Source organism: Manis javanica, chromosome 4, assembly GCF_040802235.1.
Source record: "Manis javanica isolate MJ-LG chromosome 4, MJ_LKY, whole genome shotgun sequence".
NCBI classification, from domain to species: Eukaryota; Metazoa; Chordata; class Mammalia; order Pholidota; family Manidae; genus Manis; species Manis javanica.
Window position 1 is genome coordinate 14500286 of NC_133159.1, and position 18080 is coordinate 14518365.

The window sequence follows — 18080 nt, forward strand, 5'->3', positions numbered from 1 at the left end:
TCATGTGTAGAAAAAAACACCTGGAAGGAAATCTGAAATATTGACAGTGGTTAAGTAAATGATTAAATGAGACAGATCCTATAAATGCTGAGCACATGATGATCCCTCAATAAATGTTAGTTATCATTTTCTATTACTATTTCTTTGTGACAGGCTCATAAATGATGGTTATTCTTCTTTTATACTTTTTGGTATTTTTCTCATATTATCTGACATGAAAGAGTAATTATGTTTGAACCAACGAACATTTGTAGGGGCACCTACCATGTCTTGGGCATTGTGCTGGTTGCTTGGCATAGATGCCGAGACGATGAGGTTGTAGTGGGAAATGCAGGATGAGATGACCGGATGGTATCTCTATTGTTGCTGTTCTCTCTCCCACTCTTTGTGTTGCATGATCTGTAGACTAGGTACAATGCATGAGATGAGCAACATAGCCCCGCGGGGCTCAGCGTCTTCCTTTAGGCTTTCATATCACTCCTCACCATCACATACCCTGTTTCTTTTCTCTTTACCACTCCCCCATCATACAGTACTAAAAAGGGGCCTCAAAAGTCATTTAGCACTGCCCATCAATTTTACAGGGAGAGCAACCAACCTGTGGTTTCTTTCCTCTCCCACCTTTTCCATTTCTTCTGCTCTCTTTTCCTTTCTGCCCCAGCTACTCCACTTCCACTTTACTCCTAGTTGTACACACTCTTGGTGAGCTTGTGGTGTGGGAGAGGTTTCTGGTGGTGGTGTTCCTTTTGCATTCTTGCTCTGTGTTCTGTGCCTTCAGGCTACAGGGAGCCCCAAATGGAAGGAAGTGTTTATTACCTCTCCATCAGTGTTCCTGTTCTTTAAGAGATGCAATTGGCTGATATTAAACTACACTAGACCAAATGTTAAAAACCTCCGAGTTCAAGTCCCCAAATACCAAAAATACCAGCTGCAATATATTCTGGGCTTACTGTGTGCCGCCAGTCAATGTGCTGAGGCCTTTCGACACGCTTTCTCACTGACACCGCGCTCAGGAGGAGGTTTGAAGAAAGACAGTTTCACAAACTATGGTTAAGCTTTGAATAACATGGGTTTGAACTGTATGGGTCCACTTATTATACATGGATTGTTTTAATAAATATACTGAAAAATTTTCTATGGATTTGCAGCAATTTGAAAAAACATTTCCTTTTCTCTAGCTTGCTTTATTGTAAGAATATAGTATATAATACATACAACGTACAAAATATGTGTTAATCTGCTGTGTTATTCATAAGGCTTCAACGGTAGGCTATTAGTAGTTAAATTTGGGGGGAGTCAAAAGTTACTTGTGGATTTCCAACTGCACAGGGGGTCAGTGCCCCTAACGTCTGCATTGTTCAAGGTTCAGCTGTAGTTTATTCTAAAGTATGAATGAATGCTAACACTGGAGAATCCAGTGGTTTTAAAAATTGTTCAGGTGCAAAAGCACTTTTTCTCATAGTGCTCTTTGTAGAACATTATAAAATGTATATGTACTCCCCCAAAGAACAAATTAATACCACTATGTTACATGTTCAAATCCATTTAAAAAAGAGAGATTGGATGAAGCAGGGCTTTCTTGAGTTTTCAAAGTAAACAGGCTGTTACCTATTTACATGTGTAGTCAGACTTCCAGCAAACGGTAGCAAGTTCCTAAAGCCTGGGAAGATGCACCTTTATGTGACGAAAAATTCAGATTGACAAAAATTCAGGACCCTTTCTGGGAATTTTTACATTTTGAAAGAGGTTTCACTTCCTTCTACCCAAAAAGGACAGCTCTAACAGTGGAATCTCACCCAATGGTGTAACATGTCAAAATAGGAGATCTAGGTGGAGGCGGGGATTCCAAAGCCACTCAACTCATGCCCTTGATGCAGCCCCTTCCTTGTCCTGGCAGTGGCCTCCCCAATGGGTGGGCCTCAGTGCCAAAACACAAGCTTCACCCTAAGGTAAGGTGGAGATAGGCATCCTTGGGAGCCCCCTTGATGGGACTTGACCTTTGTACAACTCCAAGGAAATGAGAAGAGACTATCAACTGAGAGAGCATGACCCAGTAGCACTTGCCCCATTAATGGCCACCTGGGTGGTGGAGCAGGTATTTGCAGGTGTGTCCAGGTTGTCATGTCTACAAGCACGTCAGTCGGCACCCACCCTGCTCTTTTCAGAGAAACCCTCTCCTCTTCCTGGTGTCCTTTGCTCTGGGGTTCAGCTTCCCTGGCCACGACTCGGAATGAGCCCAGGCTCCAGGGAAGACCTCTGTCCCCGCTCTGTCTCTCAGTAAATAGAAACACGTCTCTAAGTGGGGAAGGAAAGGCATAAAAAAGATCACTGACTTCAGAGTGTCAAACCAAAGGCCTGCTGCTTCCTAACTAGGTGGCCATGGCAAGCGTCTCAACCTCTTTTGATAATGTTTCCTAACCTGTGAGTGAAGATAGTGATAGACTCTTCATTAGACAGTTGGGTGGAGATGGAATAAAATAATGCATGCAGGTACTTTAGCACAATGGTGAATGCTCAATTAATAGTAACTTGTATGCTTAGCATCCTGAAAATTCAAGATATGGGATCACGGAATCCTTAGGGAGATGCATGGACCTAGCACGCACTTGTCTCCCTCCATCCTCTCCCTGGTGGCCCAGGGGCTACTTTGTATATGTCTCAGAAGAGAAGTGGCTTTCTCTGTGGGGTAAAGTCCCCCACTGCAGGAGGGAATTCAGAGGGGTGGAACAGACTGGGTGTTGGATTCCTATCTCTGTGGATGACTCACCTGCTTTGGCTTGGAACCTGCCTTTGCAAAATGGGGACAATAAAGTTTCCCCTTTCACTGCCCCTCCCTTGTCCCCCAATTTATGAGGCTGGCTGGGGCACTTGACTAAGCCTGTAAACTGTTCTTGTCTCCCTTGGAGAATAACATCTGATGGAAACGTTGAGGATGGTTGCAGTTTACAGAACTGAAGATTTGTTTTCAAGGCAACCTTTCCTGATACCTGGAATTGAAGACTTCGTCCAATCCGGGCTCAGGCAGGTGTAGGTAGAAATAGTACGGAGCTTATTTAGTCTTGGAGAACCAATAATCCTAGGGTATTTGTGCCTGAATCCATGTAGTAGGATAAATGATTCTCAGACTATTGGTAACAGCAGAGTTTTGTTTAAAACCTTGTGTTTAGGATCACAGGCTCTGGAGTTGGACTCTTGGGTCTGAATCCCAGCTCAACTCTTGATAGCTGTGTGACTTTGAGCTAGTTTACATAATCTCTCTGTGCCTGTTTCCTCATCTGTAAAATAGGAATAATGATATTACTTAACTTCTAGGATTGTTGTGAAGATTGAAAGAAGTTTTGTGATCTCTGGCCACACACTGTTCTTAAGTTTCTGTATTCAGTAATGGTTGAAAGCTGAAGATACTTAAATGAGCTACACAAAAACATCTTAAAGGTAGCAAAGAGCATAAGAACTTGTTTACCATGTAAGAACGTGTTCATTATGCTTCAGAAGATTGGAGACTGTTGAGAATTAGGCTTCGGTTTGATTAATGATTGTGCATTGAGTCCCCTATACAGAATTTTATTGTTGTTAACAACCATTTGATCAATAAATATGAGAGATGCCCTCTCAAAAAAAAAAAAAAAGTAGCAAAGAGCTAAAAGACAGTGAGATTTACTGGGTGAAATCTGGGAACAGATAGGATTCCAGAGGTGAGCCCTACCCTCTGGGCCACTTTTGCTTAGGAATAGTTGTTGATATCAAATGGGTAGCTGAATGACTGAACTGAAATTTTGGCAGCGTCTCAGAGCTAGGGGAACTAAAGTAAGATTTTGAATTCCATCAAGGGAAGGGATCCTGGTAAACCATTTCCATTTTTAGCTGATCTTCAAAAGGGCTATTCCCTAGGAAAATGGGTGAAATGGAAGTAAGCCAATTCTAGCTCAGACTGTAGCCAGTCTTTGAGTCAACAGCGTGGCCTTGAAAAACCTCAGTCTTTCCAATCTGATTAAATTGTCTTGGACAGTACTCTTAGGTGTTTGATAGATGCTAATGAAAATCTTCGTGGGAAGAATGTAACATCATCTTAGGCCTCAAATTATTTTAACAAGTACATTTAAGAATACAATAGCCAACAAGTAATTAAAGATAGTTCGGCACACTGAAAGACAAGACATCGTATGCAAGAGTCAACAGAAATAACAGAAACAGATTCATAGAGATCACTATTAGAATGATTAGAAGCCACCAATAAAACAATTACAGTTATGTTCAAGGAAATTAGAAACTAAGCTGGAAAATCTTGTCAGGATCAGAAAGTGATCAAAGTGACAAAGCAGATTTGAAAAAGAACCAAATAGAATTTTTGAACTGAAAAATATAAGAAACAAAACTAAGAATGCAATGGATGGTTTTACCCTCAGATTCGACACAGCTAAAGAAAGAATTCACAGCAGTGAACTGTAAGACAGGTCAAAAGAAAGTCTCTGGAATAAAGGATGGGGAACCAAAAATGTGTGAACTATAGAAGAGAGGTAATGACACAGAACATCTAATTTACGCTTAATTAGAGTTCCTGAAGGAAAAACAGAACGGAACACAGGTTATATTTAAAGAAAATTTCAGAAAAATGTCCAGAGATGAGGACACATTTCTCCATAGGCACAAGAAGCCCCGCAATTCCCAGACAGAATAAATAGAAATCCGGATACCTCTTTGTGAAACTGCCCCAGGGATTCCCTGTTCCTGGAACGTTCTTCCCACAGTGCCCACTCCAATTAAATCCACAAATCACATCTTATACGTAAATACATCTGATGAAAATTAAAATGCTTCCCGTTCCTCCCCTCCCGAGTTATGAGGTAGGTGTAGCATATGTGCTTACTTGCAGCATCCTGGACTTACTCAGATTTTCAAATTTACCATGCTTGAAACTGTCTCTTTATCTGGCTGTTTCTCACACCAGACCGTGAGCTCTGTAAACGCAAGGAATGTACCTATGTTGCTTCTTGCTGGTCCCGGGACCTCAGCACAGAACCTGCTATGCAGAAAAGTCTGTTGAAGAATGAAAGTTGCCTGAATTCTTTGAACCTTGGTTTTCTCATCTGGAAAATAGTGAAATAATACCAGTCTCATGTATTCTGCTGATGGTTGTGAACATTAAATTGGATAAAACATGTACCAGGCATCTATCAATACAATAATGCTATATATTTGACCTCCCCGACCATCTATTTTCTTATTTGTCCAATGAGCAATTAGTAATACCAGTTAGATCACTGTTACTGTGGGAAAGACAATCTGTCAATCATGTTAGAGCTGACAGTGAACTAACAGGAGTTAAGTGAAACTAAACCCATTTGTCAAATTCTTACTATGTGCCATTTGCTGTGCTAGGAGCTTTATATTCATTATCTCATTTTAAAGTGCTGAAAACATGAGACATTTAGTTTTCTCCTTCTCTTAGATGCTGGAGAACTAAAAACATGCAGGGGTCTCATCACAGAAGAACCATCCTGGAGGAAGAAGAAAGAGAAGGAGAAAAGGTGTTTTATATCCTGGAGAAGTTCTTGATTTTCAAGCTCCATTGTAAACTCTAAGCTCAAGGAGAAGAGAGGTTACTTTGTTGAGCAAGATTCTCTCCTCCTGCATCTTCAGGCAATCCAGAAAATATTTTGTTGGTTACACAAGTCTGCAAGATCCTTGAGGCCTAATATATCTCTTCATATAGTCACTAATCTTCCCAGAAATAAATATTCAGTATAGTAAAAACCATCCTCTTCTATAAAGGAGAGAAGGAGCAAGGGGTCAAAATCTCAGAAAGTTGTTTAAGATGTTTCAAAGCCCTGTGTGCAGTTATGCTCAGCTGGCAGCCACTTGGAGTAGGTACTGCATGACACACTCATACAATTTCCACAACACTTTAAGGTTGTATTACTGTAACAAAACTAGTTGCTACAGTAAATACACCCTGCAATTTTAGAGGTTGAAACAATCAGTTTGTCTTTCCCTCTCTTAACAGTTCAATGAGGGTGCCCCTGGTCAAGGGTGGTTTAGCTCTATAGGATGACTCAAGGACCCAGGCCTGGATGTGATGCAATCAATTCTATTCAAATCTCAGGAGCAAAAATTCATCTTTGGTTACATCTGGGTGCAAGAGGGTCTGGAAAATGTTTGGGCAGCTGCCTTTTAGCAGCAAGTTCATACTATGGGAGAAGTGTCATGGATTTCTGGTGGGCAGCTATTTATCTTTTTTGTAAAAAGTCATCCCCAGTTTTAGATGGGGAAACTGAGGCTTCAGTGCTTAAGTTATTCACCTGAGGTCTGTGGCTAGTAAATGGTGGAAGCAGAATTTGAACTCAGGTTGTAGTTTGTAAATCTCATGTGCTTGCCAGTGTATCCTGCTGGCTCACATGACGAATGAGATGTAGCCTCTCTGTCAAGAAAAAGATGATGTCAGACATGTCCTTGGAATTTTATCTTCAAGAATAAAGCACTTGAGATAAGCTAAATAAGCACTTGAGAACAAGTACTTTCACAGTCATCCATCCACAGGCAGAGCTCAAATGCCACCTTCTCGGAGGAGACCTTCCTGCTCCCCTTATCTTCTAAGTACCCTGTACCCACAGGCACTCCGTTTCATATAATCTTGTGTGTTTTCTTCATAATGCCATTGCCACCTGAAAGCAGGTACATATTTGTTTCCTTGTGGGTTGACTATCTCTCTGACTAGGATACAAGCCCCCCTGCAAGCAGGGAGCTTGTCTGTCTTTCTCACTTTCTATCCCAGTGCCCATCACAGAGCCTGGAACACAGCAAATCCTCAACACATCTTATGAAATGAATGAGTAGGCAAATCTACAGTGTTATTGGAGTAGCTGTGTTTATTTATTCATTCTCCCATTCATTCATTCATTCACTTACGAGTTATTCATTCATTCACAGACTCTTTTTCAAATGCCAGGGTCTGATCTGAGGATGGAGAGATGCTAGTCCTTGGTCTAAGAGTAGACTGTGATGCCCTGGAAAGCTACTGTAGGTTGTGATATTTAATTGTGGTATTAATTGTGGTTTGTGGTAGGGATGTCATATTATTTTTTTGATTTTTTTATATCTTCACTTGACATCTGACCAAATGCATTGCTACCACGGGTTTTCTAAGTTACCACTGTTCAGCAAGGAGACCAGCTTGGCTATCACTTCATGACTGCAAAGCTCCAGAACCATATAAATAATATACAGTAGAGATGGGCTCACAATGGGGTAAGGTGGGTTTGTCCCTTCTGTTTCACTTCAAGGGGACCACGGGCAGATTCTAGGTTTATAGCAAAGGGCTGGCAGCTTTCTTCAGCCTATAAATAAAATGGCCCTGCCATCCACATGATAGCCAGGCCATCTCGAATTCCTGAGGCCACAGCAATGCCAATGTCACAGCTGTAGACATGAGTGTCCCAAAGGAGAAGTACTCCCTGTTTTTGTTAAATCTGAGTTCTTGCTTTCCAATGTTCTTTTCTGGCAAGCCAAGTCAATGGGTATGGCAGCTACCTCATTCCTGATGCTAATGAACATGCTTAGATAATGTCACAAGCGGCATGCCTGGCACAAATCAAAGTTAGGGTCAGCTGTTGGAGAATTTAGTATTTGACATTTCCCCCGAGCCCTGGCACTGTGAGTCTGGTGCTGCGGGAAGCTTTAGGGAACAGAATTAAAGCAAAGACCCAAGTGTTCCAAGGACTATTTACATCTTTTGGGGGATGTTCTTCTTATAACGTACTAATAAAATTTCAATGTCTGAAATTTGAAAAATGCAAACATTCAACCAAGTGCAAGCAAAAAAGAAAATAAAAGTCATCTCCATTTTCAAGAGCCAGAGGTAGTCAACTTAGCATTTTTAAAAATTTAATATGTGTTTTATTTTGGTATCATTAATCTACAATTACATGAGGAACATTATGTTTACTAGACACCCCCCATCACCAAGTCCCCCCAACATACCCCATTACAGTCTCTGTCCATCAGGTAGTAAAATGCTATAGAGTCACTACTTGTCTTCTCTGTGTTGTACAGCCCTCCCCATGCCTCCCCTCATTATACATGCTAATCATAATGCCCCCTTTCTTCCCCCCCCCCCCTTATCCCTCCCTTCCCACCCATCCTCCCCAGTCCCTTTCTCTTTAGTAACTGTTAGTCCATTCTTGGGTTCTGTGAGTCCCCTGCTGTTTTGTTCCTTCAGTTTTTTCTTTGTTCTTATACTCCACAGATGAGTGAAATCATTTGGTACCTGTCTTTCTCCACCTGGCTTATTTCACCGAGCATAATACCCTCTAGCTCCATCCATGTTGTTGCAAATAGTAGGATTTGTTTTCTTCTTATGGCTGAATAATATTCCATTGTGTATATGTACCACATCTTCTTTATCCATTCATATACTGATGGACACCTAGATTGCTTCCAATTCTTGGCTATTGTAAATAGTGTTGCCATAAACATAAGGGTGCATATGTCTTTTTCAAACTGGGCTGCTGCATTCTTAGGGTAAATTCCTAGGTGTGGAATTCCTGGGTCAAATGGTATTTCTATTTTGAGCTTTTTGAGGAATCTCCATACTGCTTTCCACAATGGTTGAACTAATTTACATTCCCACCAGCAGTGTTGGAGGGTTCCCCTTTCTCCACAACCTCGCCAACATTTGTTGTTGTTTGTCTTTTGGGTGGTGGCAATCCTTACTGGTGTGAGGTGATATCTCATTGTGGTTTTAATTTGTGTTTCTCTGATGATTAGCGATGTGGAGCATCTTTTCATGTGTCTGTTCGGCCATCTGAATTTCTTCTTTGGAGCTGTCTGTTCAGCTACTCTGACCATTTTTTTACCGGATTATTTGTTTTTTGTTTGTTAAGGTGCATAAGCTCTTTATATATTTTGGATGTCAACCCTTTATCGGATCTGTCATTTATGAATATATTCTCCCATATTGTAAGATGCCTTTTTGTTCTATTGGTGGTGTCCTTTCCTGGACAGAAGCTTTTCACCTTGACATAGTCCCACTTGTTTATATTTGCTTTTGTCTCCCTTGCCCGGGGAGATATGTTCATGAAAAAGTTTCTCATGTTTATGTCCAAGAGATTTTTGCCTATGTTTTTTTTTTCTAAGAGTTTTATGGTTTTATGACTTACATTCAGGTCTTTAATCCATTTTGAATTTACTTTTGTGTATGGGGTTAGGCAATGATCCAGTTTCATTCTCTTACATGTAGCTGTCCAGTTTTGCCAATACCAGCTGTTGAAGAGGCTGTTATTTCCCCATTGTATGTCCATGGCTCCTTTATCATATATTAACTGACCACATAGGTTTGGGTTATTATCTTGAGTCTATCCTGTTCCACTGGTCTGTGGGTCTGTTCTTATGCCAGTACCAAATTGTCTTGATTACTATGGCTTTGTAGTAGAGCTTGAAGTTGGGAAGCAAGATCCCCCCCACTTTATTCTTCCTTCTCAGGATTGCTTTGGCTATTTGGGGTCTTTTGTGGTTCCATATAAATTTTAAAACTATTTGTTCCAGTTCATTAAAGAATGCTGTTGGTATTTTGATAGGGATTGCATTGAATCTGTAGATTGCTTTAGGCAGGATGGCCATTTTGACAATATTAATTCTTCCTAGTCAAGAGCATGGGATGAATTTCCATTTGTTAGTGTCCTCTTTAATTTCTCTCAAGAGTGTCTTGTAGTTTTCAGGGTATAGGTCTTTCACTTCCTTGGTTAGGTTTATTCCTAGATATTTTATTCTTTTTGATGCAATTGTGAATGGAATTTTTTTCCTGATTTCTCTTTCTTCTAGGTCATCATTAGTGTATAGGAAAGCAACGGATTTCTGTGTATTAATTTTATATCCTGCAACTTTGCTGAATTCAGATATTTGTTCTAGTAGTTTTGGAGTGGAGTCTTTATGGTTTTTTATGTACAATATCATGTCATCAACAAATAGTGATAGTTTGACTTCTTCTTTACCAATCTGGATGCCTTGTATTTCTTTGTTTTGTCTGATTGCCATGGCTAGGACCTCCAGAACTATGTTGAATAACAGTGGGGAGAGTGGGCATCCCTGTCTTGTTCCCGATCTCGGAGGAAAAGCTTTCAGCTTCTTGCTGTTAACTATGATGTTGGTTGTGGGTTTGTCATATATGACCTTTATTATGTTGAGGCACTTGTCCTCTATACCCATTTTGTTGAGAGTTTTTATCATGAATGGATGTTGAATTTTGTCGAATACTTTTTCAGCATCTATGGAGATGATCATGTGCAACTTAGCATTTTGATATCTCTCCTTTCTTCTGTGTGTGTTTTTTTACAGAAATGAGATCCTGACATCTTTGCAAACTGCATTTTTCACCTAATAACACATTATATACATTATTCCATTCCATTTCATCTGATTGTCTCCTACAAGACTATTTTGAATGGCTACAGATTATTCTATGGTATGGCGGCACCCTAGTTTATTTGAAAATCTCCCTATTGGACGTTTAGGCTGTTTACTACTTTTCTGATGAAAACAAATATTGCAATGGTTATTTTTGAGGTTAGGTATCAAGTCAAATGATGTGCACATTTTTTAAAGCATGACTTAGTTTTCACCAGCAAAAATGGAGAAACCCCTGTGGCTCTAGCTGTGCAAATTAAAACAAAGGCTATTTAAATAAAGCATGTGTATTGTACATTTGTGTGAGTGTGTGTGATATGATTAACTGTAAATACAAAAATTAAATGCTCATTGCTTTGAAGAAAGCTACTCCAAAGGTATCATTTTGATGCCATTTCCTTTTCCTCTAGCTGAAAAGAAAGGGATGTTTCCCTGGGGAGCAGTAGGTGTGGTGGGGCCACCAGATTTTACCTCTTTTCAGGACCCTTTTGCATCTGGAGATTTTACAGGGAACTTAAGAGGGCTTGGCAATACTCCATTTTGTTTGAGGGATTGATCCTGCCTCTAGGTTTGGGTTTCTCCTGAACCTTGCTCTTAGATGCTTTTTTATTCTCTCCATCTTCTCAAAGAAGAGAAATAGACACACAACCAAAGGCAGTTTCCTGGGATGTCAGAGATATACCTTTTTCAAAGGACAGAGAAGTTTTTAAGGAGCGCTAAGAATAAGGATTCCCAGCTGCTAGACAGGACCAACAGGTTGCACCAGCAATCCCAGGGGGAGTTCGGGTTCCTGTCCATGAAGAGTTTTAATTCTCTCTCAACAACCATGCCTGCTTCAATAGTCAAAGGCAGTTCCCTGCCAATCCATCTGGCTATTCAAAGTTGCTCCCACTTATAGAATGTGCACCAGGCAGTAAACCAGGCAGCTTATACCCATCAACTTGCAAGGTGGGCATTAGTTTCTCTATTTTGCAGATAAAGAGACAGAAATTGAACAAAGTTGGCTAACTTGTTCAGGGTCACACATTCAGGAGGTGGAAGGGTCAGGAATCTGCTCCATCTGATTCTAGAGCCCTCAGACTCTTGCCACTATGCCTCATTGCTCCAGTGGGTTATTGTTACCCCTGTGTTTTACAGTTCAGTTTATAAGTAAACTTTAAACTCATCAGGGTTAGGAAGATTTCTACTACTAAAGGAATGGTTGTTTTTTTTTGCGGGGGGTGGGGGGGTTGTCTGTGTGTCTGTGTTTTAAGGATCCAGCAATGACATTTCCTATGAATCGTAAATTTAATTGTCTGAGAAACTAGGAGATAAATATAACCGGAGCATCCTGAGAATATGTTGATGCTTTGATCTGATAATGTGGGCTTCTGCTGCCAATGATGAAGGAATCTACTCATCTCTCGGGAATGGACTCAGGACCTGCTGGAAACCTTTCTCGATTCTCCCATCCCCAGTTCTGGATGGGCTGTCCTAGCACCCTACGCCTGGCACCAGAGAGATGACATCATTATGAAATGTTCAGCTTTGATGTCAGTCTCTTCCAGACATGACAGCCTCTGGTCACCCATGCTCTCTGCCTTGGGTCCCCAACAAAGGAGTCTGGGCTTGATTTTCTAGCTCAGTGGTTCTCACTCCCTCACTTCCTGCATTCGTCCATTCCACTCAACACCCATTTAGGAGGCATCTCAAGCCCCAGGTAACTAAGCCAGCATGGCAGCCTGGGGGAGCCCAAACTAGTGGAGAGAACCAGAAAGCAAATCTGAATACTGAATAGCAAAGAAACGAAAATATATGAATAAGAACAACCTGTATCAACATGGGTTTTTAAATCTTTTTTAAAAGTTAAAAATATTAAAAAATAGAATGTTTAATAAGCATGAAAAGTTGCTGAGTGACATATCCACTATGTTATCCCTTATTTCTAGTGAAAAATACTGAACAATCTCTCACATTGTGAGGTGATACAAGCCTATGTATGATAAACACCAAATTTATGAGAATGTCTACCTCAAGGAGATAGGGAGGGGGGATGACCATTGGGGAGGAGCACATGTGGCTCTTCAGTTGTCTACGTGACATTTTATTTCCCAAGGGAGCAGTGTCAGGCATGCTAGTTACATTGCGTTATTCTCTATACGCATTTGTCCTCTTTAATATTTCATTTAAAAAGGCAGGCTTTAAAGATAGACACAAATACATACACACACCTAATCCCATCTCAATTTTTTACTTGAAAATGCATTTATGTTTGTTGTAGAGAAAAGATGGGAGAAAATACAAGATTAAAGCACGCGAAATTGTCATTTTTGTAGGTTAAAAATGGTCACTTACCAGCAATCTCATGTTCAACCTAATACACCAAAACACTGACATTCGCTGTCACTTAGAGTGGGATTTTGAATTATTTTTTCTTTTTAATTCTTTAATGTCTTACCATTTTTTCCTTTTGATGAACACGTTACCCTTTTTGTATCAGAACTGTCCGTGTGTATCGTCTGAGAAGGGAGAGAGCAAGCTTTCTGCTGCCCTCTTGTGTGGCGGCAGCATAGGGCTCCCCTTCCCTCCACCTGCCGGTTAGTTAACCTGGGCTGCGGGGCGGGGCCTGGGGCAGGTGCTGATGGCGCAGGTGCTGGGAGTTCACGCAGGATAATTATGTAACAACAGACACTGCGGGCGATTAGGATCCTCGGCATGGAAACAGCAAACAAAGTGGTTGTTACGGAGCTGCAAAGATTATCCTGCAGCTCAAGGACTAGCAAAGTCATTGAACGAATGTGAGCATCTAAAATCTAGCCCAGGGATAGAAGTCCCCCTTCCCACACCCCATGAGCTTTTTTCCCCTTTAAGGGCCATTGATGAAATGGAGAAATCAAGTGAGGGCTACAGGAAAACAAACCTGATGTTATTTATTCCATTTGAAAGCAGCATAAAATGTTCTATTAGTCGTTAGAAAAAAACATAATAATGGAGGATAGTCAACTATTCATGTTACATATGTAAATCACTTAGCATAGGTAATATATTCCAGTTTTACAGCCATTTAAGGAAGAGTGGAGACAATGAGCACCGGTGAGTAGAATAAAAGAGGAGTAAGGGAGAGGAGGGAGGAAACTAATATTTATTGGATTAGGTACTTTGTTAGGAACACGCGCTCAGTACCTCCACACAACTCTGAGAAGAAGCTATAACTGCTCTCACTTTCTAGATGAGGGAACATGAGCTTGGAAAGATTATGGAAAATATTGCTGGTCACATGGGCTGTAAGCAACAGCAATGGGATTTGGATTTACTTCAATCTGATCACTCCAAACTTCTTTCCTTCTGGTCCACTACATGCCAAACAGGTGAGACAAGAGGGGCAATGGACTACCAGGGAATAGGATGAAGGCTGAAAGGGAAAACGGGACAGACAGAGGCACACTGAGGCCCACCACCACCAAGACAAGGAGCCGCTAAGGGTTGACATAGCTCCATATGCTCATATGCACACACCACATGTGCAACACACACACACACACACACACAACAATAAAAGATGCAGAAACAAAGCCTGGCAGAGAGAAAAGAAGGATAGCTGTTGAATAACATTTTTCCTGGCTGCCTACCCCAGGACTGTCACAGAGGATAATCAAACCGTGATGCACTTTCACAACAGTAGGTACAAAAGATGCAATTAAAGCCTCCGCCTTGGCACCAGAGGCTCGCCATCCTGAACTGGTCCCTCTCAGAAACTCTGCCACTCAATCAGCTGCACAGAGCATCCATCCTGGCCACATTCACTTGTGGAATGGGTCTGGGTGGTGGGGTGAGGTGATGCTCTTTGCCTTGAGTATTTGATGTTTATGTTTGTCCTCTGTGTGCATCAAATAGTATGACATATACCATTGAGTCAAATTCTAGTATTACATAATCTGCGATAGCTTGGACGTGGCGGAGTCGATATTAATTTTGGCATAGAAAGCCCTGTCTTTACAGGAAGAGCAAATGGACAGCAAAACAAGATTGATCCGAGGGTGAAATAGTGAAAGAGGCAGGGGAGCAAGATGCCAGGGCCTCTGAATGGCCAGAAAAGCTTTTCTCAGGAAAAGCTATATGCTTACTACAAATTTGTATTAGCTGATAAAGCAGGTCCCTAGAAGAACTCTGCAGGGCTTCAACTTGAAGGACAGACTATATTTTGTTGTTCTAGGAAATTTTTTTTAATTAATTTAACTGTACACAGAGTACACAATGACATTGCCCTTATTAAAAAAATACATATGAAGATAAGGTCATTTTCACTCTTGTTCCTCCTTCTTCACTCTTACCAATTTGATATTTATCTTTCCAGGGCATTTATTACATATTTAAGTACATGTATATGCCTGTGGAAAACATACAGTTCTTGCATTTTGTTTTACGTCGTCATTAATTGTATTTTACCTAAAAGCTACATGGGAGGTATTACTTTGCCACATGCTTTTTCATTTGACTGCATGTCTAGGAGAAAGATCCGTGTGAGTTCATGGAGACCAACTTCATTTTCCCTCCACCTCATCCCTTTAAACTGTTGCAGAGTTCGAATATATGGCTGTTTATTTAAGAAGCTGTTTTCCTATTAATGGATATTTACATTGCTTCTAAACACCATATGCCTTCAACATCCCTGGACACACCTTCTAGTGCATGTGTGCAAGATTTATCTTAGGCTATAATGGGATGTGCTTTTCCTGGGCCATTAGGCTTTTAGAATATTACCAGGCACTGCCCAAATTGCCCTCCAAAGTGGCCAGACTAGTTCACCTCCCAACAGCAGTGTGTGAGAGTTCTCATTTCCCCATGTCCTTCATGGTATGTTTTTGTAAGTCCTAAACTCCATTTCTTTAATAAAATTCTACTAGTTACATTTTTTTTGACTAATTTGTATTAAATGCTCCCTAATGAGGTTTGATGATTCTTTTAGTTAACTCTGGTGAAGGTGGTACAGCATCCATTTGATTCACAAGTACTTCTTCCCTTTGGCCTTTAGATATAATTTATAAGCAGTATTGATTTGCACTCAAAGGGAAACAACGTCTAACACAGGTCTCTGCTGAGAGAGGAGAAACTAGCTCATGCAAAATTCTACACATGGGCTCAAAGGCCAAGGGCTTATGCAAGAAACGATTTTTACAAAAAGGACAAGTGTTGGCATTTCTGTCAGTATTTCCACACATTCTTCATTTTCATATGATTTGTGGTGACAAACCGTCTTCTCTGGTTTCTGAAGTCTTGCTGTCAGTCTTTGTCCCTGAGGCCACAAGTTTCTAGAGAGCAATGATTCAATGTCATTAAGCTGATTCTTTCAGTGTGTCTGGGGCTTGATGTTTTTACTTAATCTTTACAATTCTTCCTCCCATTCTTATGTTATCATGGTCATTTTCACTTAAAAATATGAAAATTATATGCATAGTATAATATAGTAGTTAGAGCATATATTCTGGAGCGAGATGGCCTAGCTTCAAATCCTGGCTCTGCTGCTTTGTGACTTTGAGCAAGTCACTTAGCCTCTCTGTGCCTTAGTTTTCTCATCTGTAAAATAGGAATTAAAAATAGTACACATTGCGCTGGATTGTTGTAATGATTAAATAAAATAGTATTTGTAAGGTTATTAGAATGGTACCTGAGTTCAGTAAACACCACAAAAGTTTGTCAATATGGCCATTTCTATTGCATTTAGCCTTCACCGTTATTATTGCCTATTTACAAGCGAGGAAAAGGAAACCTGGGAGGTTAAGCAACTAACCCACGATCATGAAGTCAGTCAGTGATAGATCTGAACCAGAACCTGGGTCTCTGCCATCCTGTCCAGGGGGATTTCCACTACTGGCACTGCCTCCCAACTTTACTAAATAGGAGCAGAGGGCTTGTTGCAGGCCTCAGAATGTCTGTGTAAGAAACGGCGAGGCCAGGCACAATTCAGACTCTTTCTTCCTGAAAAAAAAAAAAGAAGGATCTGTAGAGAAAGAATCTCAGGAACTTCAGTGAAGCATGTGAAACATTCCACACCAGTTCAGTCCACTTCCATTTGATGATCTTTTACTAGCACGCACGTCCTCTTTCCACTCTACCTCCTCTCTTCCCCCCCATTCCAGCCCCAGCAGCAGCATTGAAATCATTTGTCTTGGGACATCGATAGGAGCTGCCTACCCGGCATCCCCCTTCAAGCCATTCTCCTCACTGTAACAAGACATATTTCTAAACAGACTGATGATGTCAGGTCCCATGGTGGCTGTCCATGGTGCTAAGGACTTGGGCTAGGCCCCTTCATATGCCCCATGAGATTGGGCTGGAGCCATTCCCTGCTGCACAGCTCAAGCCCCATGCTCCAGCCAGGTTGCATGTTCTTCAGTTCCTCAAAACTGAGCTCTGGTGTTGGACACACAACCCCTCTCTGAACTCTTTTAGTCTGGCTAAGTCCTACTCATCCTTTAAGTTTCAGCTTAGAACTCAGCAATTCTGGGAAGCCTTTTTGTATGTTGCACTTCACTTTCTGCTCTGCAGGACTCCCTACCTCCTTTTTGATAACAAGTGTCCTGCAGTCTTGTAATTGCCGTGTCCTTGCTTGTATGTCCCACTGGAATCTGGGCTCCTTGAGGGCAATCACCATGTCTCTTTAGTTCAGTGTTATGCCTGGATTTTAGCACAGGGCCTGAAATGAGAGGCACAGATCTAAGACAGCAGATGCTGGTTAAAACTGAGGAAGTGGAGGCTATTGCCAAAGAGGGACTTGTAGGTAGAGAGAGAAGATGATTATTAAGGGCAGAAGTATTAGGGACATTCCCAGGGGAGTGAAAGAGGTTGGTTAGAGGTCCAAGAGAAGAAGATGGTAGCATCACGATGGGAAGAGAGAGTTAAGAAAGAGGAACTGGAATGAGAGAGAAAGACGGTGTTAAAGGTAACTAAACAAGGAGGCCATCAGGCTGAGGTGGCTCTAATGCCTCAAAGCCTACATAAGCAAGCCCAGACCTAAGCCAGAGTCCATGAACTCTAGTCAGAGAAAGTGGAATTTAAGAGCAAGCAACACAGCCAATGACGTTTCCCCCAGTAAGGCAGTGTCTTAAGCTATAGCCAATCAAATAATGTCTTTGCTTTGCTTCTGTGTCCTCTCTACAGAAACCTTTCACGGTTGGTTTGGAACTGGCTGATTCCAACTGATGTATGCCCAAACTCTTGAAAATGTTAATGTGCCTCAGTTTGCCTTTTATTGCAGAAGAGAGGGGATAATTAATGGAATTCGGTTCCTAAGTAGGTAGGTGTGGATTAGAGTGGCCAACTGTCCTGGTTTGCCCGGGTCTGTCCCTACTTCCCAGAGGAAAACCTAGGCTGGTCACTCTAAAGCATAATCCAGATTACCAGAGGAGCCAAAAGCTTTGGACAAGCGCTGCCTCTCCCTTGAGTTATGGGGGAGGGTGGAGAGGTAGAGGAGGGCTGGAGGAAATAAAGAGTATGGGCTTTGGAACCAGGGAAAACTCTGCTTATGTGGTGGGTGATCTTGAAATTACTTAACCTCTCAGATTGAGTGTCCTGTCATTTGGGATAATTAAACAAAAATGGGCCATGTGAAAGCGCCTATCCCACCTGCAGGTTTACAGCTGGAGCTGTGATTTTTTTAGTTTCCTTGCTTTCCCACTTTTGTCGCTGCTCGAGTCTCCCACTTT